We start from the raw sequence: 23,811 nt of genomic DNA, 5'->3' as shown, positions 1-23,811 counted from the left end.
AGCCCGGGGGCGGGGGCGGGGGCGGGGGGGTCAAGCCTTCCCCGAACTCGGCTTTCACCGGGCGCCCCGGCCGGCCTCCCGCGGCATGCTCGGGGTTGGGCGCCCGCCAGCCCACGGCCGCGGCTGGCACACACAAGCCCAGCGCCCGCCCCGGCCGCCCCGCGCGCTGGCAGCGCCGAGCGAGCTGCGCTAAGCTCCGCCAGGCGAGCCCTCTGCGCTCCCGGGGCGCGGGAAGCCCAGGCCGGCGGGGACTCCCCCCCGCGCGCCCCGAGCGCGCAGGGCAGGGGCGGGAGCGGAGCGGCTCGGGGCAGGCAAAGACCAGGGCTGCATTTCAGCCTCCCGCTTGCACGTACGTTCTGCGCACACACACACACACACACACACACACACACACACACACACACACACGCAGCAGCTGGAGCCTCCTAAACCGCCTTGGGGAGCATCTCACTGCACACTACAGGGTCTTTGCTCTGTGCACACTGATAAATACCTCCGGGCAGCCACAGAGGCAGGAGGGGAAAAGAAAAAAAAAAAAAATCCTCCGAAGCATCCCTCTGGACCCCACTTCCCTGGGGGGCGGAGGGAGACAGCCCTGAGCGTTTCCTTGGTTGTGCTGGAGGCAGGAGATGAAGACACCAGTCTCAGAGCAACAGTGTCTGTGTCTGGCGTTGGCTGCACAACCTGGTCTTTGCTCCCCATTTGAGGGTCTCCAAGAACATGACAGCCTGCCTGCTGCTGCCCCGGCCACAGGGCAGGTTCCCGCAGGTTCCCTCAGCTTCCCGCCGCGCTAATTCCAATGCAGCAGGCAGTTCAGGAGAATTACAAAGAGTGTGTTCTTGGTCTCCAGCAAATAGCTCCCAGTTACTGTTTGCTGGAAAATAGAAGCTCACAAGAGAATCCTTGGTTCGGTTCTGGAAAATGCAGCCTCTGGATATGTCTGGCAGCAGCTAGTTGCCAGCACAGAATGGCACAGGTAGTTTATTCTCGACTCAAAACTGAAGGAAACTGTTGGACCACTCATGAAGTCACCAGATAATTAATGTGTGTGTTTTTTTTTTTAAAGTTCTCCCCCTGGAATTGATATTGCCTAAGGCATTTGGGAAAAGGAGCCCAAGGAGCCCCACATACCACCAGTCTCTGTTTAGAATATGTGTAGATTTCAGTTCCATATAACAGTATAACATTTCTTACAGCAAAAGCACTGCAGCAAATTTCAGGATGTCGGTTTGTTTTTGTTTTGTTTTTTTTTTTTTTTTTTTTTTTGCTTTTCTTTTTCTTTTTTTTTCTGAATCCATCTGTAGGACAATTGTCAATTTTATTGGTGGTTTCACACCTGGGCTGTTATCTTGGCTATTGAGTGGCAGGGAGGTAAGGCGCCAAAGCCTTTCTCCTGAACTAGCTCAGAAGGCTTCAGAACAGATTATCGACAAGTAAATCAGCTTTATTTCAGGTTTCAAATGTGCCTTTGGAATCTTAATTCAGGTGAAACTCAATCAGTCAGAACACAAAACTGTGTTCTCAAAGTGCCTATTGTTTTGGAAATGCCCATGATCGGGAAACTTTTAAATGACGTTTCTCCTACTATTTTTACTTCTTTTTATTACTAATAAAATCACCTAGGAGTTTCTGTTGAATTAGTTCACTGGACACAACACCTGATCCGAGATCTGGAAACAATTCCTCACGGTAAATCTACTCTATGCGCCCATGAGTATGAGCATTCTGATGATGTTTCCCAACATAATGGTCACAGTGTTTCCACAAAATAAACTAGGTCCTACAGAATCAAAAGAAACTGAACTAAGTATGGTTCGAAAATGAAATGTCATTCTTCTAATGGAAAACTACTGATCTTCAAAAATGGAGTGTCAGTATGAGTGAATGGAGGTGGTACATTTATTTAACGATGCAGTGTGACTGTATTCTCGGAAATACCGGGCAGCAAAGGGAATACCAGAATAAAACCTCCAGCAGGTCAATTATCTCTGTCTCATGACACCAAGCTCTCAGAAGAGATGCTCTAGAAACCAGGGCTATTATCCCTCTGTGCACAGGTCTAAAGTCACTGCTCAAGTCCAACCTCAGTCATTTTCATTGCAGATTTCCAAAGTTGGGGCTTATACTACTTTCTGGAAAGTGGGATGTGGTGTCAGGGTTCTTTCTCCAAGTGCCGGGCCTGATCCAGCAGCATCAACACCATTGGGGGAACCTTGTGAGGGATGCAAGTTCTCAGCCCACTCCAGAATCAGAAACCAGGGGGTGAGGTCAGCAATCCCAGCACTCACGCATCCTCCGGGAGATTCACACTAAAGGGAGAAAAGCACTGTTGTGGGGCATGGTTGGCAGAAGCCATGTCTCCTATGAGAAACACACGTGACTTAAATTCCTGTTCCTAGAGACCTGTACAAGCTCCTTAAACCCACAAAGCCTCAATGTCCTCATCTATAAAATTGGTATAATATCAGAATCCACCATCTAGGGTTTTGGGGGAAAATTAAGTAAAATATTGCATAGAAAGTGTTTACTGTAGGGGCACCTGGGTGTCTCAGTGGTTGAGCATCTGCCTTGGGCTCAGGTTGTGAACCCGGGGTCCTTGGGATGAGTCCGCATCAGGCTCCCTGCAGGGAGCCTGCTTCTACCTCTGCCTATATCTCTGCCTCTCTCTGTGTCTCCCAGGAATAAATAAACAAAATAAAATAAAACAAAAAGAAAGTGTTTACTGTAGCAGCTGGCAAAGCGTAAGCACCCAAAGAAAACTACCACCACCCCTCAAATCATGAATCGTTTCCATTTTTTGTATGCAGATAAAACAGAAGTAAGGTGGTTTTGGTATTGTTTTTAATTTCAACTAATCATCCACATCTATTTTCCTACACCTTTCTATGGGTTGGAGGTTATAGTTGGTGGTGATTCGCTTGCAGGGAGCAATTCTGTTGCTTTCATTCAAGTTCCCAGAAAGCTTTTTGAATCTCCATCTTCCCTGGCACAGCCAACCTTTGCTGGGGGACTTGGAGAGGCGGTAGGCGCTCAAAGATGGATGCAAGACAAATAAAGACACCAACATCCACTCCGATGCTGCTTCTTACCCAAACAGCTTCCCTCTTCTGTGGAAGAAGAAGTTTGAAGCTCCAGGACAGGGAAGGAAAGGCAAGTTCCTCCTCACCAGAGACCAACAGGGGGTGGGGGTGTTGGCAACTGAACCCAGATGTGCAGCAGTGGAGAAAAGAGTGACCCAAGTGTGGCATCATTCTTAAAATGGACTAACCACACGGGACAAACCAAATCCCAGGCACACACCCTTGGTCTAAAATTTCCACTGGAAAGGGAGCTAAATCAAGCTGGCTTCAAAATTATCTTGTTCATAATTTATTTTTCTTTCTTCAATCTTTCTTTCTTTCTTTCTTTCTTTCTTTCTTTCTTTCTTTCTTTCTTTCTTCCTTCCTTCCTTCCTTTCTTTCCTTCCTTCCTTCTTTCTTATTTAGGAAGAGGACTTTCTTTCCTATTCAGCATCACAGTTCCCTGCAATACGCTGTAATTTCCTGCAGCTCTCTCTGGGGACTTAAAAAGATGCTTCAGGTGACAGCATTACTCATACACCTGGGAGTTCTGCTACGGAGGTAAAAGAGAAATTGTCATTATCCCTGAAGCTCCTGTCGGTTTTCCTTTGAGCAATCAGCAGGAAGAAGAGCACAATGCTGGGAAGGCAGCACAAAATGCCAACTCCAGTCTCTAGAAAGAGCTAGCCGGTTGGTAACATAGCAGCTTCCAATGGTCCCCTCTGCGCCTCAAAAAAGACAGGGTTCACTGCCTGTGGATTTTTGTTTTTTTAAGACAGAGAGAGCACAAGTGGGGAGGGGAAAGGAGGAGCAGAGAGAGAGGCAGAGAGAATCTTAAACAGGCTCCATGCCTAGTGGGAGTCCAACAAGGGGCTCGATCTCACAACCCTGAGATCATGACCTGAGCTGAAATCAAGAGTTGGATGCTTACTGACTAAGACACCCAGGCGCCCCGTCAATGAACATTTTAAAACTTTACTCTCTCTACACACCTGAAAAGCCAATGGCTAAATTCTGATAGACCCTGAATGTTTGACATAGGGCTTGAGGGTGATGAAAACAAGATTTTAGTTCAATGGCTCTCAATCAGGAGCAATGTTGTATACCTCCCTCTGGGACATTTGCCAATGTGTGGAGACATTTTTGGTTGTCATAACTGGTGAGGGGGGTGGGTGCTAATGGTGTCTAGTGGTAGAGGTCAGGGATGCTGTTCAACATCCTACAATCCTCAGGACAGCCTCCACAAAAAAAGAACTCTCCTGCCTAAAACGTCGGTCATGCAGGGATTGATGAACCCTTCTAGTTAAATGCTACACTCTGCTCTTCCTCTCAGATCATTTTCATTGGGAGAAACAGTCTTCCTTCTTGGTATTTTCTCCCCAAAAGGCAGATTGGGGAAGGATGCAGCAATCATTCTATGATGGTTTTCATGTCCTTAAAAAGCACCATAACAAACTTAAAGCCCTTTGAGAAAGAACTGGAATGTCATTTTCTCTAATCTTCACTCAATCTTTTTGTGATTTTTCATAAAAATGAGGAATAGTAATTCTCATCATAAACTACTTATATTTTTGATCCTTTAATTTTTGGTTCTATCATTTCATTTAAATTAGAGACTCCTTAGCTGGACCAAAGCTTTTCTTTGGCATGTTAAAAAAATTCCCTCCATAATGACCCCAAAGTGCAATACTGATGCCTCCCTTGGGCCACACACTGTTACAAAGTCTCTCATGTGGCAGGCTATTTCCTCTTCCTCCTTTTTTCTCTGTTAGACTGTAAGCTCTAGCAGGAACCCCTGTGGGTGAGGTGGGGGGTGGGGTGGCTGGATGGTCCCACCCTGTTGAGGAGTACCCCTTGCACTGGAAAATGTTTTGTGACCCTGGGCGCTGCCAGGAGTGTCCCAGGCCCTATGACATCAACAGCAAAAGCACCTCTACACATTTCTAATGCCCCCAGGTATGGTGGCAGCTGCCCCCATTCAGAAACCACTGGCAGAAGCAGGGAAAGGGTCTTACTCATATTTGTTTCCCGGGGGGCTGGCACAAAGCAGGCAATCAATACATGTCTATGGAACTGACAAATGAATGACTATTTGTCTCAACAGTGAATACAGAAAGAAGTTCATCCATCCCCAAAATACATACCGTGGTTCATTAAAAAAAAGTAATGTATTGAGTTTGCATTACGTGTCAGGCAGGGAACGAAGTACTTAGAATGCACTGTAACAAAACAGAGATGATCTGTCTAAGTGAGTCTTAGTAGAGTGAGAAAGGCAGACCACTGAACAAGTAATAAGAGGAAGCAGGCACTGTCACAAGGGTTATAAGGGAGGGTTGTAATATAGGATTGGCGGGGTGTGTGTGTCAGGGAACGCATCACGTGAGACTGCAGCTGAGACAGAGGAGTGAGTAGGAAAGAGCTAGCTAGGTGACACACAAATAATGCTCTGAGGCAGAAGGGCAGTAGGAACGAAGGCTCTGTGAAAAGACAGAGCCCAGATTTGTGGAGCTTAGAAAAACCAACAGTAGGGGATGGTTGAACAGTAGGGGGGCCAGGGAAGCCCATCTGGGCAGCAGCTGCAGAGTTCCATGGGTGAAAAGAAAAGGCTTAAGGTAGGCTGGTGGGAATGTCTACAATAACTAAGCCAAAAAAGTCAACATGTCTCTCATGCCCCTGGAGAACCCCAGGGCGTTATCCTCCAGAACAGAGTGAGGACATGGTGGGTGAAGGTGCCCCCTTAAAAGCAGCTGTGCAGAGGTAGGCTTCTCTTTCAGGGGGTCTGTTTGCCCCTCTCCCTTCTCCATCTTGCCCCAAGGAAAAGGCAGGGGGTTTGGCAGACAGAGAAATTCTGCTTCAATCCCAACTTGAGCTAGAGGCTAGGTGGTCTTGTTCTTCCCTTCACTCCTGCTTTAATTCCTGCTTCCCTTTGGCTGAGAGAGCAAGGAGTGTCCTCCAGTCTTGGACTCAAGCAGGAGTTGGAAGGGAGTGTGCAGAAGTCGTAGAATCCTGAAGGGGAAGGAACCAGTCATTATGGCCCATCGTCTAGGGAAGGAACCAGTCATTATGGCCCATCATCCAGGGCTGACCAGTAGGCTGATTAAATTCTGCAGCTGTCTTCCCAACTTTGAATGGCTTTTTGGCATCATAAAGATCTAAAAACATTATAAACTAAATAATATCCAGCACTAAGGCACCTATCCAGCATCTATCCTTTGGCAAACTCATTCCACTCCTACAAGAAAAAACAAGAAGAAAGAAAGAAAGAAAGAAGAAAGAAGAAAGAAAGAAAGAAAGAAAGAAAGAAAGAAAGAAAGAAAGAAAGAAAGAAAGAAAGAAAAAACCAAACCTTCTCATCTTCCTCAAACATCTCATGTGTTATTTCATTTAACCAAATTCTAGCTCAAAGGAAAAAGGAGGGATGCTATCTTTATTGTATGAGGTACAAAAAAGGGAGCAATGTGCTAGATCCACGTTGTATCCATTTTTACTAGTTAATCCATTGAACAGATATTGGAAGCTCCTGCCAAGTCATCTATGTAGATGTGAAAGCACTTGAAGGGGATGTTGCTTCCAAAGAAGCCCTCATAGGTCAGTGGGAAAGAGTTGACCTTCTTCTTGAAAGAAGAAATAGTATCAATGTTGTGATTTACCTCCCACCCCCATAATTTGTCACCTTTTATTTACACTTCATTTACATGCACACCAAAAAGGACAAAATTAAAATAGTAATAAATTGGTGATATAGCACCCTTAAAAAAAAGGGTTTATTTATTTGAGAGAGAAAGAAAAGAGGGGAGGGGCAGAGGGAGAGGGAGAGAAAGTCCCAAGATGACTCGGAGCTGAGTGCGGAGCCCAGTGGAGGGCTCGAGCTCAGGACCCTGAGATCACGACCTGAACCAAAACCAAGAGTCAGTTGCTTAACCAACAGTGCCACCCAGGTACCCCTGTAGTACCCTTTTCTCTAATTAAATACAGTCATCTCCAGATGTAGCATCAGTTGATTTACACAGTATTCTCCCAAGGTCAAATGCAGGAAGGCTTTGCTGGCCCCATTTCATGGATAAACAAACTGAGGCAAACAGAACCCGAGTAATTGGCTGAAGATCAGTAGGAAAAACATTTAGAAGCATCTTAAATAATAGGGCTGTTAATTTTTCAGTCCTAATTTGAGAGACAAAAGGTCAATTTCTTTTGTATCGGTAAGTTATTTTCTTTGGTCTCCTACTATAATTTATAGGTTATGAATGGCTCTGGAACTTATTTATTTCTCCAGGAGGTGAGTTTGGCAAAATTCTCACCCTTTGGACTTACCCCATTTAAGTAAGAATGAAACAGTGATAAGAAGAAAAAGAAAATGAAAAGTTATAGAACTTTTTTTATGGAAGTTAAGAGCAGTTACTTGAAACCCAATGGACCCTCGCTTCTATACAATAAATGAAAGAAGAAAACCAAAAGATACATAAAAAATCTTGACTTTCCAAAGATCAATCGTACTGCGAATGTGCCAATAACTAGTAAAGCAAAAAACAGAAATCAGCCAAGATCGATGGCTTGCAAAGTAGTAAGAGCTCTCAGGACCAGGTATATCCTGCCCATCAAATAAAGAAGTTATAAAAAATAGGTCATTCTCCTGTTATTACTAAAAAATACAGAATGATTTGGTAGGATTATTGCTAGGAATTTCGACTATTTGGCCTTGAGCAGCAAGAACAAAATAAAAGCAAAGTTTGGCATGTAAAACCATAAAAAAAGACAAAAAGTTATAAAGGTATTTATTTTATCTTGCTACCCTAAAATTAACTTAAAGTTGATATTAATGACATATCCTTCTCAACTACAAATGGATTGGCAACAAGAGAAAGCAGCTGAAAACAGCAGGCTATAGGCCTAAGGCCTATGGATATTTCATACAGTTGAGAAAACAGTTGTATATTCTTCAGATCAAGAGTTCAGAAAGCTCTAGGCAGTATTTGAGAAGAATGAGGAAAAGAATTTCATGATCTGGTCTTGAATCAATAACAAACGAAGAAAACAGGAGTTTCACTCCTGAAGGAGCTGGCACTAAAGATATTTAAGATAGATCTCCTCACTCTAAAAAGATTCCATCATAATGTCAATCCGGTGGGCTTGCAAATAATTTTGGTTTATTCCTTGTATGTTTATATATTTTGGCAGATGGTGTCGAATGTATATTCATTAATCATTTACCCCCTCTTTTCAGAGCTCTCATTTTCCATACCTCTGAAATGAACTATGATTGATCTAAGGGAATGCATGACACCCCATCTGTCAAAAGATGTAAAGTTTTCTAAAGAGTTCTCTCTTTTTTAAAGATTTTATTGATTTATTTGAAAGAGAGAGGGTGTGTGCGCATGCATGAGGTGGGGGCAGAGGGAGAGGGAGAAGCAGGCTCCCCACTGAGCAGAGAGCTCCATGCAAGGTTCTGTTCCAGGACCCTGGAAACATGACCTGAGACAAAGGCAGACACTTAACTTACTGAGCTACCCAGATGCCCTACTAAAGAGTTCTGGAAAAGATTTCCCTCTGAAAAAAAGACATACCACAAGAATTTTGTCAGCATATTCCTTGATTCCTGCTTACAGCATTGTTGGATGAAGACACAATGCTTTGAGCCACAGCAGCTATTTTGTGACCAAGAGGACATAGGTTGACAGCAAAGAGAGGAAAAAAAGAATGGTAAAAGCTTGCGTTTTGATGACTTTGTTTAAATGTCAAAGCAACCTGGGAGCAGTGCACTTTCAGATGACTTGCAATGTGACTTAAACAATAAAGGGTCTTACAGAGTTTAAGCTGCTTGTAGTTGGATGTTTTGTTACCTTCAACAGATCACATTTCAAAACTTGCCACAAAGCCATAGTAATCAAGACAGACTAGCACTGGAAGAAGGGCAGATACAGAATAGATCAAGGGAGTAGAGTCAAGAGTGCAGAAATCAATCCTCTCATTTATGGTCAACTGATTTTTGAGTGCCAACACCATTCAATGGGAAAGCACAGTCTTTGCAGCAAATGGTGGTAGGATCGCTGGATACTAACATCAAAAAAATGAACTCCTACCTCACATCATATACAAAAATTAACTCAATATAGATCAAAGTACTAAAATTAAGAGTGAAATTCACAAAACTCTTAGAAGAAAACATAATTGTATACCTTTGTGACACTGGATTACACAGAGGTTTCTTAGATATGCTATAAAGAGCATAAGTAACAAAAGAAAATAAATAAATAATTTAGCCTTTATCAAAATTAAAAACTTTTGTCTTTCAAAGAATACCATAAAGTGGAAAGAAAAAAAACCTGGCCACTGATTAGAATAAAATATTTGTAAATCTTTTGTCTGATAAGGAACTTCTATCCAGAATATGTAAAGAGCTACAACTCAACCAGAAAAAGACAAATAACCCAATTTAAAAGTTGGCAAGGGATTTGCATAAACATTTCTTTAAAGCAGATATATGAATGTCTACTAAGCATATACAAAGATGCTCAACATCATTAATCCTTAGGGAATGTGAATCAAAACCACAATGGTATACTACTTCACATCCACTAGAACAGCTATAATCAAAAAGAAGAAATATAACAAGTGTCAGCAAGGATGTGGACAAATTGGAACCTCACACATTGCTGATATGAATGTAAAATAGTGCAGCCACTGTAGAAAAGATTGGCAATCTATCAAAAGGTTAAACATAGAATTACCATATGGCCCAGCAATTCCATTCCTAGGTATATACCCTAAAGAAGTAAAAACTTGTTTAAAAAAACCAACTTGTATATGAATACTCATAGCAACACTGTTCATAATAACCCAGTGGTGGAAGCAACCCACACATCTATCAGCTGATGAACAGACTAAAAATAAAGTGGTATAAGTGGTATATACACATAATATAATATGATTTAGCAATAAAGAGGAATGAGGTATATTCCCAAGAAAACTGAAAATGCACACAAGTATAGCAGAATTACTGATAAGAGTCAAAAAGTGGAAACAACTCAAATGGCACTTGATAGTGGACACACACCATATGGTGCAGCTATATAGTGGAATATTATTCAGCCATAAGAAGGGATGAAGTAATGACATGTGCTACGACATAGATGAATCTTGAAAACATTATACTAAGTAAAAGAAACCGGACCAAAAAAGTCATATATATATATATATATATATATATATATATATATATATATATATATATATTTAAAAGATTTTACCCATTTATTCATGAGAGAGAGACACAGAGAGAGAGGTAGAGGCACAGGCAGAGAGAGAAGCAGGCTCCATGCAGGGAGCCCAATGCAGGACTCGATCCCAGGACTCCGGGATCACACACTGAGCTGAAGGCAGACACTCAACCACTGAGCCACCCAGGCATCCCAAAAGCCATATATTCATAGAGGCTGGTCATAGGTTACTGGTCCCCCAGGATTTTGCGGGGATGGAATGGAAAGAGATTGTCTATGGGTATGGAGGTTCTTTTTTTGTAATTTATTTTATTTTATTTATTTTTAATTTTTAAAATTTATTTTATTTAAATTTTTTTGTTTTTATTTAGAGAGAGAAGTAGGGGGCAGAGGGAGAGACAGAATCTTAAGCATGTTCCCTGCTGGGAATGTGGGGCTCGATCTCACAACCTGAGATCATGACCTGAGCTGAAGTCAAGAGTCAGATGCCTAACTGACTGAACCAGCCAGGCATCCCTGGAGTTTCTTTCACTGTAATGAAAATAATCTAGAATCACATTATGGTGATAGTTGTCCAGCCTTGTGAATGTACTAAAAACGGCTGGATCATGCACTTTAAAAGGGTGAATTTTGTGATTTGTGACTATAATAGAATAAATGAATCAAGAATTAATAATCAAGCAATCATAAAAAATAAGTATTGACAAGAAAGGAAAAAGCCAAAATGGATGAATCTCAAAAAAACTATGCTAAGTGAAATAAAAGATCACATATTTTATTATTCTATTTACATAAAATGTCCAGATTAGGCAAGTCTATAGGTATAGAAAGTAGATTAGTGGTTGCCTAGGGCTAAGAAGGGTCTGGAGGGAGAGCAGGGAAAATGGGGAATGACTGCTAATGGTACAGAGTTTCTTTTTAAGAAAATGAAAATGTCCTAAAGTTAGATTATAGTGATGGTTGCACAACTCTGCAAATATACTAAAAGCCATTGAGTTGTATACTTTAAACAGGTGAACTTTATAACTTTATACGTGAACTCTATCTCAATAAAGTCGTTACCAACAAACAAATAAATAAAATAGAACACTTTTTAAAAAGATTTTATTTATTTATTCGTGAAAGACACACACACAGAGGCAGAGACCTAGGCAGAGGGAGAAGCAGGCTCCCTGCAGGGAGCCCGATACAGGACACATGGGATCACCACCTGAGCCAAAGGTGAATCTCAGTCACTGAGCCACCCAGGTGCCCCGATAGAACACATCTTAACCCTTTATCTATATTTCCTGAATATTCTACAATGAACCTGTATACTATTTCTTCAGGAAAAGGTGTTCGAATTTCTTGATTGGAAAAAAAAATGTCTATTATACAAAACAAAGTAAAAAAAAAGCCAAGAAATCAGTACTGCACATGAATTCCACTGTGCAACTCGGTGAATGCAGGCAGAAACAAACAAACAAACAAAAAACTAAAGGAAAATACATCAAATTATTGATAGTGATTTTGAGTTAGGTTCACTAGATGATTTTTACTATTATTATTTTTTGGAGGGCCTTCTTTTCCTTCTTTTCTATATCTGCACATGTTACTTTTTGATTTCTAATTCTGAAAGGCACATGAAATCATACAAAAGGCTATTATCCAGTGAATGAAATGTTAAGTTTCTCTCCCATCCTGGTTCCCTCACTCCTCATTTCCAGGACTGCCATGTAAGATCATCCAAGTTGTTTACTGCACAATGGCATGTGGCTGAGGAAGTGAGCAGAAGTTATAATCGAGCTTGGGTTCTGCTGGATAAGCCACAACTCATGGCTCTGAGGAAACCATCTTTTTCATCTAAACCACATGAAAATACTATGTAAGGAAGTGCCAGCCTTACCCTTCTCCCCTCCACAAAGGCTACCACTATGTCTAGTGTTTTGTATGCCCCTCCAGACATAGTCTATGTTATCGAAACAGATATATCACGCTGTATGGATGAAACAGTTATTTAAAAAGAATAAAGAAATACCAGGAAAAGCAAAAAGCAATACAAGATAATCAGAATCCAAATGCTTCTAGAGGAGTCATTCAAGGTAAAATAGGATTAAAAGGAGGAGGGGGAAAAAAAGCCTATTTGTAACAAACAAGTCTTAAGGGAAGAATCCTAAGTGCAAGGATTGTTGGATTGTTTTCCAACCGAGCAGTCTCCAATTCAAGTATGCTGTTTAAGCAGCAAATGAAATTGATTAAAATGCAATTGCCAAGTGGGTTGATATTTGGTACTTATTCACCACGCTTCCCACAGCTTAGAAGAGTATGGTGGTATGTGCGTGGTCCAGCTTCCACCATAGGATTTTCATCTGCTGAGAAACCTAGAAATGAGTGTCCCACATGAAGCCTGGTACTTCCATTTCCTTCACTCTAGTGTCCTCGAAAACAAAGAGAATTGCTTACACGGAAACCTAGAGCACTCTGTTAATCTATAGTCTAACATTTCTGTATTTATCCAACTTGGGCTAAAATTTCTATTTAGGGAAAATGATAGTTAAATAAGTAAATAATTCAAATTATGAGATCTGATTGCAAGGATTGTTCTATCACTCTGAGTAACCTTTTAGGCCTTTGCCTATGTTTCTGTTCCATGCTTTGCCTCATCACAGAAGGCAACACTGGTCTTCTTTTGGGTTCCAACTTCTTTGCCCCACGCTGTTCATCAGCTGTTCCTTCAGCTCTGAACACTTCTCTACCCCAAAATTTCATCCAGTGAACTCCTGTTTATCTTTCCAGATTTAGCCTGGATGTTTTCTAAAAATATTGTTTAAAGATTTTTTAAAAATTTATTCATGAGAGACGCAGAGAGAGAGAGGCAGACACACAGGTAGAGGGAGAAGCAGGCTCCTTGCAGGGAGCCCAATGTGGGATTAGATCCTTGGACCCCGGGATCATGCTCTGAGCCAAAGGCAGACACTCAACTGCTGAGCCACCCACACATCCCCAGACTTAGCTTGAATGTCGATCCCTCAAAGCAGGTGAGTGTCCCATCACAGCAGCTTGATCTCCCCCCCAGACCATATGCTCCATGAGTGCCTGCTTTGTCACCACTGCACTGCCATTGCTTAGCACCCGGCTCATAGTAGTTATTCAATAAACCTGACAAGTGAGTCGATGGAAATGCAAAAGCTACCCATGATCCTAGGAGAGCCTCACTCATTTAAACAAATTGAGTGACATGTAAAAGAAAGCTTAGGGGGCACTTGGGTGGCTCAATCGGTTAAGTGTCTGCCTTTGGCTCAGGTCATGATCCCGGGGTCCTGGAATTGAGCCCCACATTGGGCTCCCTGCTCCACGAGGAGCCCGCTTCTCCCTCTTCCTCTGCTGTTCCCCCTGCTTGTGCTCTCTGGCTCTCTCTTTCTCTCACTCTCTCTGTGTCGAATAAATAAATAAAATCCTTTTAAAAAAATAAAAGAAAGCTTAGAATTAATAGAGAGCCAAGAATGATAAGGCTTGGAACCTACTCCTTAGGACTAGAAGTGTCGTCCAAGGAAGAAATGGGGAGAAAATGAAGCTGGTACTGGATTAGGGCAATTGTCAGATGAAAAACAAGACTGGGAAAAAATGGTTGGGACCTAGGAAGGTGATCAGATGACTTAAGCATGAGATATTCCTACCAGAGCAGAGGACACTGTGTGCTAAGAAGGTGATATGTTGAACCATCTTAATTTTAATTTGACCTGATTCAAATAGGTCTTGACAGTAGCAATGGGATTATCCAAGACATATTTGTCCTCCTAAGTGGCTTATTCTTTAAAGCCTCTTTCAAGAGTGCTTTGGGAAGTTCAGAAACTAGTTCTGTTTTGATTACTTCAAGTTATGCTAGGAGCAGGATAAGAAGACTTGAACACATTTGCCTTGTGGATTTGTCCTCTGTTTCTATTTCTAAAACAGAATACCTAAGTCTGTTAAATGATTAACTACAAGAGTGCTGAGAATGTCAACAGTTACCGGCATTCGTTTTGAATGTCATTTTCCATAAATGCCACGATATAGTTTCAGAGATGATGAAGAATTGAAGTAAGTAATTTACTTACTTACAAGTAATTTATTTATTTATTTAGAAATAAATGAAATGCAAACATTATATTTACATGATAAAGCACAACTACCAAAAACACTGGATTATGTTCAAGCTGGAGAAGAACTTTTCCAAGGCCCACAATCATTGAAATATAGTTGTGTAGAAAGGAAAGCATCCAGATCAATTTAATTTCTTTTTACAACAGTGAAAATGTATGCAGACTGGCTCTCTTCAACTATTCCATTCAAGTAAATTACAGGGCAAAGGGAAGGGAATATGAAGCTTCAGGGCCAGGGTGGTCCCAAAGCAATTTTAGCAATGAGGAATTGAATTCACCGATTTTATCTTAAAGATTCAGGTGGATTTTGTATTTTTTTCCATAATATATCTTTGATTTTCCTTCTAAAAATACACTAAGTAAAACTGATGGTACAGGAAGATGCACCATGTTTATTTTTGGTTTCCCATAATCTCTTAGGGCACCTCCTAATACCCTGATGAGGAGAGGGCATTAGCCCAGTGTAAGAAGTACAGAGGTAGACATTAGGGGAAATAATCATATAATCTATGCAAACTTCAGAAAAGCTCGTAACTTGTTAAAAAAAAAAAAGCTTTTTTTTCCATCAACAAATGATTAAACATGGTAATCTGGAACACCTGGGTGGCACAGTTGGTTAAATGCCTGACTCTAGATTTCAGCTCAGGTCATGATCTCCGAGTCCTGAGATCGAGCTCTGCCTAGGGCTCTGTGCTTGGCTTAAGAGTCTGCTTGAGCTTGAGTTTCTCTCTCCTTCTTCCTCTGCCCCTACCTGCCATATTCTCTTTCTCTCTAAAATAGACAAATCCTTAACAAAAAAATAAATATGGTAATCTACGTGTAGACAGTTCTTCTGGAATCTCAGAGATTCCTATCATAGCACATACCACACTAGAGTGTGGTATTTCTCATTTCTTATGCCTATCCAACTGCTGTGGTCCTTGGGCAATTACCCAACATCCATTCTACCAAAAATAAAGAGCTTAAACTAATTATGGTAATCCCATCCTCTTTCCCATGTGATTAGTTTAGGAAGGGCATCCAATACAGTCTTGGTCATTAAAACCCAAGGGGAAGTCTCCTTATGGGGCTTCTGGGAAACGTTTTATAGAACTGGTTGAGCCACTTTTCCACTAGCTGATGATGAAGCCAGACAGAGACTCCATTTAAGCAAGACAATTACCAACTAGGCAAACTGGAGTCTTCAAGCATTGTGTGGGATGCCCATTTCTGTGAGATAATATTGTTTCCTGATTAATTAAGCCAATTAATGTGTGACTTCTCTTTTACTCAAGGAGACCTTTAACAGTATACTTTACATTAGACTGGAACTTTGTCAAGGGCAGGGTGTATGATTGATTGGTTTATTTTTTATTTTATTTTATTTAAATTCAATTAATTAACATTTGGTATATTATTAGTTTCAGAGGTAGAGTGCAGTGATTCATCAGTTGCATATAACACCCAGTGCTCATTATATCACCTGAGGATTTATGATTGATTATCTTTGTATTCCAGAGTCTAACACAGCATCCTATAGATAGTAAGGGTCTAATTAATATATGTAGAACTAAATTGAACCAATTATCAAACTCAAGATGTACTAAATTAAATTCCTAGTCAACTCTTGGCCTCCTAGACCTCTAACATCCAGATGAGCATCTCAGATTATAGACACTATGACGTGAAGGGAAATAGGGTTGTTGGCCTCAGAAGATAGTACTACAATTGACCTCAATATATCATTTTTAATATGTATGAAAAACAGAAATTGAAAGGGATAAGGAACTCTGGCTAAGGAACTAGTGAGAAAGATCCAGAGTTTTTTGGTTTAAAGGAAGCACACACACACACACACACACACACAATAAATAAATAAAAAATAAAGGAAGCACACAACCTTGCAATGTCTGGATTATGGTACTATTCATTCAAATACAGAATGCAGGAGAGGAACAGCGCTTGTGTATTTGTAGAACATCCAGGAGGACATGCCAGTAGTAGTAGGGGGATGCGTAGATAATACTGGTGATACCATGCGTGTGTATCTACATTAGTGAAACACAAAGGCTAGGTAAGATCCCCACTATCTCATTAGTATGAACTGCTTGGATTGTAGAGGTAATTTGAGGTTTACTATGGATTGGGGGGCCTTAAATAGGCACATAGATATTCCTTAGAAAAGGAAGATCTACTCCTTTCTGATATTCCTTAGAAAAGAACCTACATGTCAGGCATTGATTTAGGGATTTGTACACACATCAACCAATCCTAGTGTCCTTGAAAACTCTGAGGTATTATCACGATCCTCCTTTTCAAACTGCCCTACCTGGTCAGTTTCTTCCTTTAAACAAGGAAGAACAAATATACCAAAGAATGCCATGATGCCATGTAATGTAGCATTCTCCAAGAGATTTTCTAGAAAGGAAAGGGTTCAGTGATGGGGCAATTTCAACAAGGAAGGAGGGAACCCTTCCCCATCAGGTAAGTGGAGAAGCAGACCTCATTCCTGCCATTACTGCTTACCCCTGAGACTATGAAATATCGGGCGCTATTCAAATACAGTCACATGATCCTTCACAGGGAGAAGAAACAGGCTGGACAGGTTCTGAAGTGTAGAAACCTTAAATATGAATCAAATGCAATCAGCTTAAAAATAAAAGAGGTTTAAGGACGTGGTCAGATCTAGTTATGAAATACAGTATAGCATTCTCTCTTACTATTCCACACATGTGTGCATGTATGCAGATGCACACACATACACACATAGTGGTCTCTCCTTGCACATTTAAAACTACTTAAAATCAGAGACGAGTCTATTCCTAAGGATATTTTCTTCTGGGTTCTCTTAAAGAAAAAAAAAATTAAAAATCCATGCAAAAAACCCCCATGCAAATGCATTTCTTTCCCCTGAGATTTCAGTCCAATAATAGGACTCTGGAAAATTAAAAATTTATAGGCTTTCTAATCTAATCATTTTCATCATATCATTTTAATACTAAGGATGAAAACATGTGACTCTACATTTAAATTTGTTTGTCAGAGGTAGAAGTATCAGATATAACTTTGGCTACAATATATTGATTTCTTGTTATAAAGAATTCATTAAGCCTTTAATTCTCACCACGGTCTATGAAATAAGTATTATTAATACCTCAACTTTATAGATAGTGAAACTGAAGCATAGAGCAGTGAAGAAGTGACAGGTTAGATTCAGAAGATTGGAGACAGACACTAGAGTACCCAGAGCCCAAAAGTCAAGGTAGAGCAGTGAATTTAGCACTTGGTATTGGGCGGAGTTTGTTACAATCAAAGTAGGTCAAGAAAGATAAAAAATCAAATTCATGTGAGCAGGTGGGAATGAGGACACCAAAAAAGGAGGACAAGGCATGGAAAAAAGTGAGTTGGTTGGTTTAGAACCCCAAATTCTATAGGCATGGTAAGAGGGTGCAAGTGGTCTTGTTATATCCATGTGTGTGTACCACAGGGCAGGGACCAGTGCTATCCCAGTGTTGGCACATTAACAGTCACTCAGAGAAAGCGTGTTGGAGCAGAAAGGGATCAAAGAGATTAGAAACATGGTCAGCCTAGGAGAGAAATGTGGGGTGCCAGTGCCAGCTACACAGAGCCTATATCAGTCTATTTGCCAGAGCACTTTGCTTGCAAATGACAGAAACATAATTCTAACTCATTTAAGCAAAACAGGAACTGTATTGCCTGGGTGTCTGGGGTATTCTAATGTCTACTTCTCTTCCAGTCTCTGAATATAACCTGTCACTCTCTTAACTTCCCCAAATGGGGGACAAGTAGGGTCAAATGGGACTTGAGGATGCCAAGAACTTTCTCTTTCTTTCTTCTTGCCTTTGTCACTGCTTCCTTCGCATGGTCCATTCATTCTCTCAGGTGCACAATCCTAACAGGGTATAAAAAAAATAACCAAAGCCAGCTCCAGGTATGTGTCCTTCTAGCCTACTAATGAGCCAGCTCTTCCCTGCCAGCTCTAGTAGGTTAAATCATGGGATAGTATGCTGATTAACTATTATAGGCACTGTGGTTAGTGTGGATGGGATGGTGGTGTGAGTAGTGATTGGCTCAGTCAGAAGCAGGAGCCATGCCAGGGTCGAGGAGGATGGGGTAACATGACTGGCAGCCCCCTACTGAACAATTTGGTGAGAGTTTGGAAAGAATGTTTCCCCCAGCGAAGGAAGTTCCTGTTACTAGAAGAAGGAGGTAAAGGGACTCTGGGTAGCAGAAACAGCTGATGTTCTCTAGGAGGCCTCTTGCCTTTGAGGTAAACCAACATCCAAGCTAACGTGGAACCAGTGCTAAACCATAATGTCCTTGCTCTGGAATACCACAGTATCCAGCTTACTGCAGTACCATATTTTCTAGCCCCTTCTTTATTTGTGCCAGAGATTAAATAATCCATGGTGACGTGTTTTCTGGTCTGTAGAAAGGCCTTCTAATTCATTCCATGGCAGCCCATCCACCGGAAATTTAAATTTAACTAGGTCCCTCCCAATAAAATAGGATATATACCATATTAATAGTAACAGTCTTTATATTAATGTGATTTCAAATAATATTCATTTGCACTTTCAGTGATTTGGTTATAGGGCACCTTGGATACAACACATATTAAATTCTTACATCTGTTCCAGGAATGGATGGATTGCTTTTTATTGTTTTCACCCACAGAATATCAGTAACACCACATTCTTAATTTTATTGGGATCCCATAAATCTAAAAGCTTAAAATGTTATTAAAAAGGCCGTCACCACTGCCATCTGGGAGGGCACTTCTTATTCTCTTTCCATAACTTCCACACAAAGAAGACACAGGTGCCAAATGCTAAAACCTTTTTGCCAAGGTTGGCTTAAGGTTTTTAAATGGCTAAAGGCATGCTCAGCCAGTCACTCACTTAAAACTTTTAAAGCTTCGGTTTTCAATGAACAATTGCTCTTGGAAAAACCTGCACTGGATTCCAGCCGGCACTCCATAGCAGTGCCTACAACTTTGTTGTCAAGATGCCAACTGTGCAAGGCTCAAACCAAAGTGTCCCACTGTGTCTGGATCCTTCCGGTCAATAGTTATCATCTCTGCAAGGCTCAAATGCTCCCCAGCCAGGAAGGTGCATCTTTCTCTTGCCAACTGCTCCTTTAAATAGGCTTGCATTGTTTCCTTTGTAAAATATCCACTTTCCTTTCTGTCCTGTTCTCCAACTTCTGGAGGCAAAAAGAAGCAAGAAACTGCAAAGTGACACCATCTCCTCATTTGCAACTTGCCTATCACCTCCTCCTCAGAAGCCAGTTCAGTCTCTTTTGTGGCAGCAACTATAGTCTTTGGGGCAGGTCACCATAGCTGTCAATTGATATCTATCTTTAGTCAATTCTTAACTATCACCTTTAACATCAGTTTGTTGAGAAGGTAACTGCACCAGCATTGGAAAAGAGTGTTCATTGGGGCTTCCGGAAATCTGAATCAACCAGAACACGGGAGGAGTGAGGCTTGCTTTAAGGAAGTTGTGGTAATCTAGATGCTTCCACTCCAGCCCCTGGCAATACTGTACATGAATTCAACAATAGGAGAGACAGCAAGGCTTAGCTATGAGTAAGAAAAAACATAAACACTCCCAGTGACTCCACCTATGAAGCCACTCAATGAGGGTGATATTGGTATAGGACTCTAGAACATTCTCAGTGGACCTCAGTTCCTGGTGCCTCTCACTGAGCATTGCACGGTGTCATAAATCTCCTCTTTAAAAGGAGGTAGAGGTATTTTTCATATAGCATGGTCCTTAATCATGAGCCAATGACTTCAAAAAAGAAATGGAAACAGTGGATTAATTTCCAACTCTAGACTTATAAGAGATGCTATGGCTGGCTCTGACATGGCAAACGAAAGGATATTCAAGAATTATTTTTTAAACGTGATTTTTGTCTTAAGTGATTCTCTGACCTGATGATGGCCACTGGACTAGAGATAGAAAATAGTTTTCCACTCAAAAGCCAACTCCAGTTGACTGGTAGTGGCTCTGGAGCTTTGCTTAGAAGAAGGAATCTGAGGCTCTGTGGAAAAAGTGCAATGGTTGATTAGCAATGTCTGCCAGGGGCCCAGAAATAGGGAGTGGCTACAGAAGTGTCACTCACTTGCTTTTTTTCAGACTGGACCAAGGCTGAGTTTGTGTTTTTGATTTCTAAACATCAGACATTTGATTTTTTTTTTTTCTTGATGGAGCCCAGGCCATGTGAGGTTTTTATTCCTGGCCATGTGAGGGAGAGGGGAGTTGAGGGGCTTGGGAGGAATAATATGGAAGTTAGATCAAGGTCAGCACTTTTTTTGGTAAAGAACCAGAGAGTAAATAGTTTAGCCTTAGTGATACACATGGGTTTCAGTTATGACAATGTAACTCTGCCGCTTAGTGGAAGAGTGCCAGAGACAACATAGACACAAATGGGCATGGCTGTGTGCCAATAAAACTTTATCTACAAAAACAGGTCGTGGCCTACTGACCTATGATCTAGACTATGGATAGGAGATAATGCACAGATGAAATGGGAGGGTGCAATCTGGAGGACATTTGCTTCTGAACAGGAATTCAGGGGCAAACCTGACCTGAACAGCTCCCCTTGAAGTAATGGAGAAGTCTGCATTTCTGAGACATGAGACATTCCTTTCAATTAATAGTAATGCAAACATGGGCACCCCCACACGAAAGCAAAACGTGGCTGCCCCTACCACTGTGGTTTAAGAGCCAAATGCTCGCGTAGGCACCATTTTGGTAATCTAAAGTTTCCAGCTAGTGAGCAAGACACTTTCTCCAGAAGGCCCTTGGAAAGTAAACCTGTCTCCATGGAACACTTAATAAAACAACCCACCAGCTTTGGGGAACATATTAGCTAATAGACAGCGGGGCTGTGATGGAGGCAGACATGGGGCACGCACATTTTGAATGGAAAATGCTGTAAAATAAGGAAATAAAATCAGAAAAGCATCATGGCTCACTGCACTGGATGGGCAGGGTAGGTTTGAATATGGCAGAAAACAAGACAGCCTCTCCTGAAATGGAGGCCACCAGCACTTGGGAGATACTGTGTGGATTTCGACAAAGGGACAAGGCACTCTCAGAGTGGGGGTGGCTGTGGCTGGGGAGAATTTCAAACAGGGAAGAGAAGAAGCCTGGGGCACTCGCTCCCAAGTTCAACGTGAGAAGGACGCTTAAAGTGTGTTTATGCAGAAAACAGGCAGGTAAAAAGCTCAGGGTTTCAAGTCAGATTGTACCCAACCTGGGGTAAAAATCCCAGCTTTGCTCTAACTGCTCTTAGCCTTTGGAGGAATCCTGAGCTACTGCTAAGGGGTTAGCCTGGTGGTACAGTGGCCACTAGCATCCATCCTTTTTCTTGGTGTGGTAATCCCAATTTTATACATTATCCATCCTCATACGACCCATGTGTTGACCCCAGGCCTCCTTCAGGGGCAAACCTAATTGGCATAAACTGGCATAAACTGATTAGCATGGGACATAACCAGTCTCAGGACTACGGCTTGGAATTCTGGGATAAAGTTACCCTCTCTTCTTGGTACATGTAAAGCACAGACGTGAGGGTTAAACTGCCACAGCCAGTCTTACCACAGTAAAGGAAAAATGTGACAATAAAGCACCCACGTGGAAAGGGCAGAAAGAGAGAATTCAAGGAACTGTGTCAGCCTCTTGATCAAACCTCACCTGAAATTAGAAATGTTGGATTTCTCAGTCACATGAGCCAATAAACATCCTTTACTGTTTAAGACAGTCCGAACTGGAGTTTCCGTTGCTCATATGGACTCTTCTTGCTCCAAGATCCCTACACCTTCCAGCAACGCCAACAAAACTCCACCCTTCCCTCAAATATACCAGATTTCCTGACAACGAATGCGATTTCCTAGTACACAGAGCAGACCCTGGCTTGCTGCCCTCAGGCTGTGTAGCAAAAGGACAAAGGAATAAGGCTGAACTTGGACGGCTTCCCACCTTCCCCTCTGAGCCCATCTCATGTTCGTGACTGTTCCCTCTGTCCTGACATTCCTTTTGGGATGATTTGCCATCCACCAAGTCTAGTCGACTTCAGAGTTCAAAGCCAATATCAGCTCTGACACGCTCATAAATCTGTGCGTCCTACTGGCATTCTTGCGCAAAGGAGTGAATGTGTGAGTGTCTGAGTGAGTGTGCACGTGTGTTTGTGAGTGAGCACAAGCGTGCGGGAGCATATGTGGTGTGTGTACAAGCGATTCTGGATAAGTACTCCCCCTCAGGGTAAACTGTCAAACTGATGTCTTGTGATGACAGAAAGTAGTTATGACCTAGGACTGGCCACAGAGAAGAAAAAAAAATAGCATCACAGTTTACCCAGAGGCCACAGCAGTCTATTTAATAAGAGTGAATAAGAGAACAGCCATGGAAGAAAGAAAAGAGGCAATGAGAGTTTTATTGCAACAGAAAACGCTATCATCTAATGTCTGAAAATCTGTACGTGGCCTATGGAACAGGAGCTGCAAACCCAAGAAGGTCAGCCCAGTGAAACCTGAGTTCCGAGGGCCATGAGATGGCAGGCCCGATGCAAGGGGGGCACTGCGTGTTGACAAGTGGTAATGGTGTTGACAAGTGGTAATGGTGTTGACAAGTGGTAATGGTGGCCCCATGGTGCCGGAGAATTCTGAATGCTCAACAGAGTACACCAGTCAAGTTATCCAGGTTTCTACAGAGACCATCCCAACTTTCTAGATGGTGGCTACTAATCCACATTGTAATTCCAATTGCCACCTCTGCTCGCATACTCAGTTGCTTCTTTAGATTTGAAAAGATTTAACTTAGGACCCCTTTAAAGTCCTGTTACATATATGACTCAACTCACAAAAAGTACAAATGGCCGCCCCAACTTAGTCTGAAGCCAGGTATGCTTGGGTGATGATAAATGTGCCTGAGCAACACCTAGGATAGAGAGGGAGGGGCTGACAGCACTGGATTTCTGGAATCTATTTCTCATCCCACAGGATATGAATCACTCAGTGCCCCGTCCCCCTGTGGGATAAATATATTTGTCACAAGCATGAAGAATTAGAAACTGTTCTGTCTCGTTGACTTCATAAAAATATTTGCCTGAACAGTTTCCAGTTCCAAAGCTGACCTTCCCACTCCGTTCTAGGGGGACTTTGAAGAAGTCTATCAGAACTACAGGAGTGAGTAGCTTATAAAATCCCGGACAACTCTCTGGGGATGTGGCTGTCATACAATTCACACTGAAATTTCAATTCGTGATAGACTAGCTTCAATTCCTAGTTTCAACATCCACTTCTCAGAGTGGAAGATTTCCAAGGATCATGCTTTTGAGCAATCATCTAGATCAAATCCAAATAAATCCCTGACTGAGTGATTTTTAAAGTTGTCTTCAAGCCGAGTT

The 23,811-nt window shown here is 41.7% G+C and overlaps 1 protein-coding gene across 1 annotated transcript in view; it reads right to left on the bottom strand.

Moving 5' to 3' along the window:
* Positions 1-23,811, bottom strand: part of FRMD4B (FERM domain containing 4B) — a 319,973-nt gene that overhangs the window by 172,573 nt on the left and 123,589 nt on the right. The window lies entirely within an intron of this gene.

Source organism: Canis aureus, chromosome 19, assembly GCF_053574225.1.
Source record: "Canis aureus isolate CA01 chromosome 19, VMU_Caureus_v.1.0, whole genome shotgun sequence".
Lineage (NCBI taxonomy): Eukaryota > Metazoa > Chordata > Mammalia > Carnivora > Canidae > Canis > Canis aureus.
Note: the sequence above shows the minus strand (reverse complement) of the source record. Positions and strands in the feature narration are given on the sequence as shown.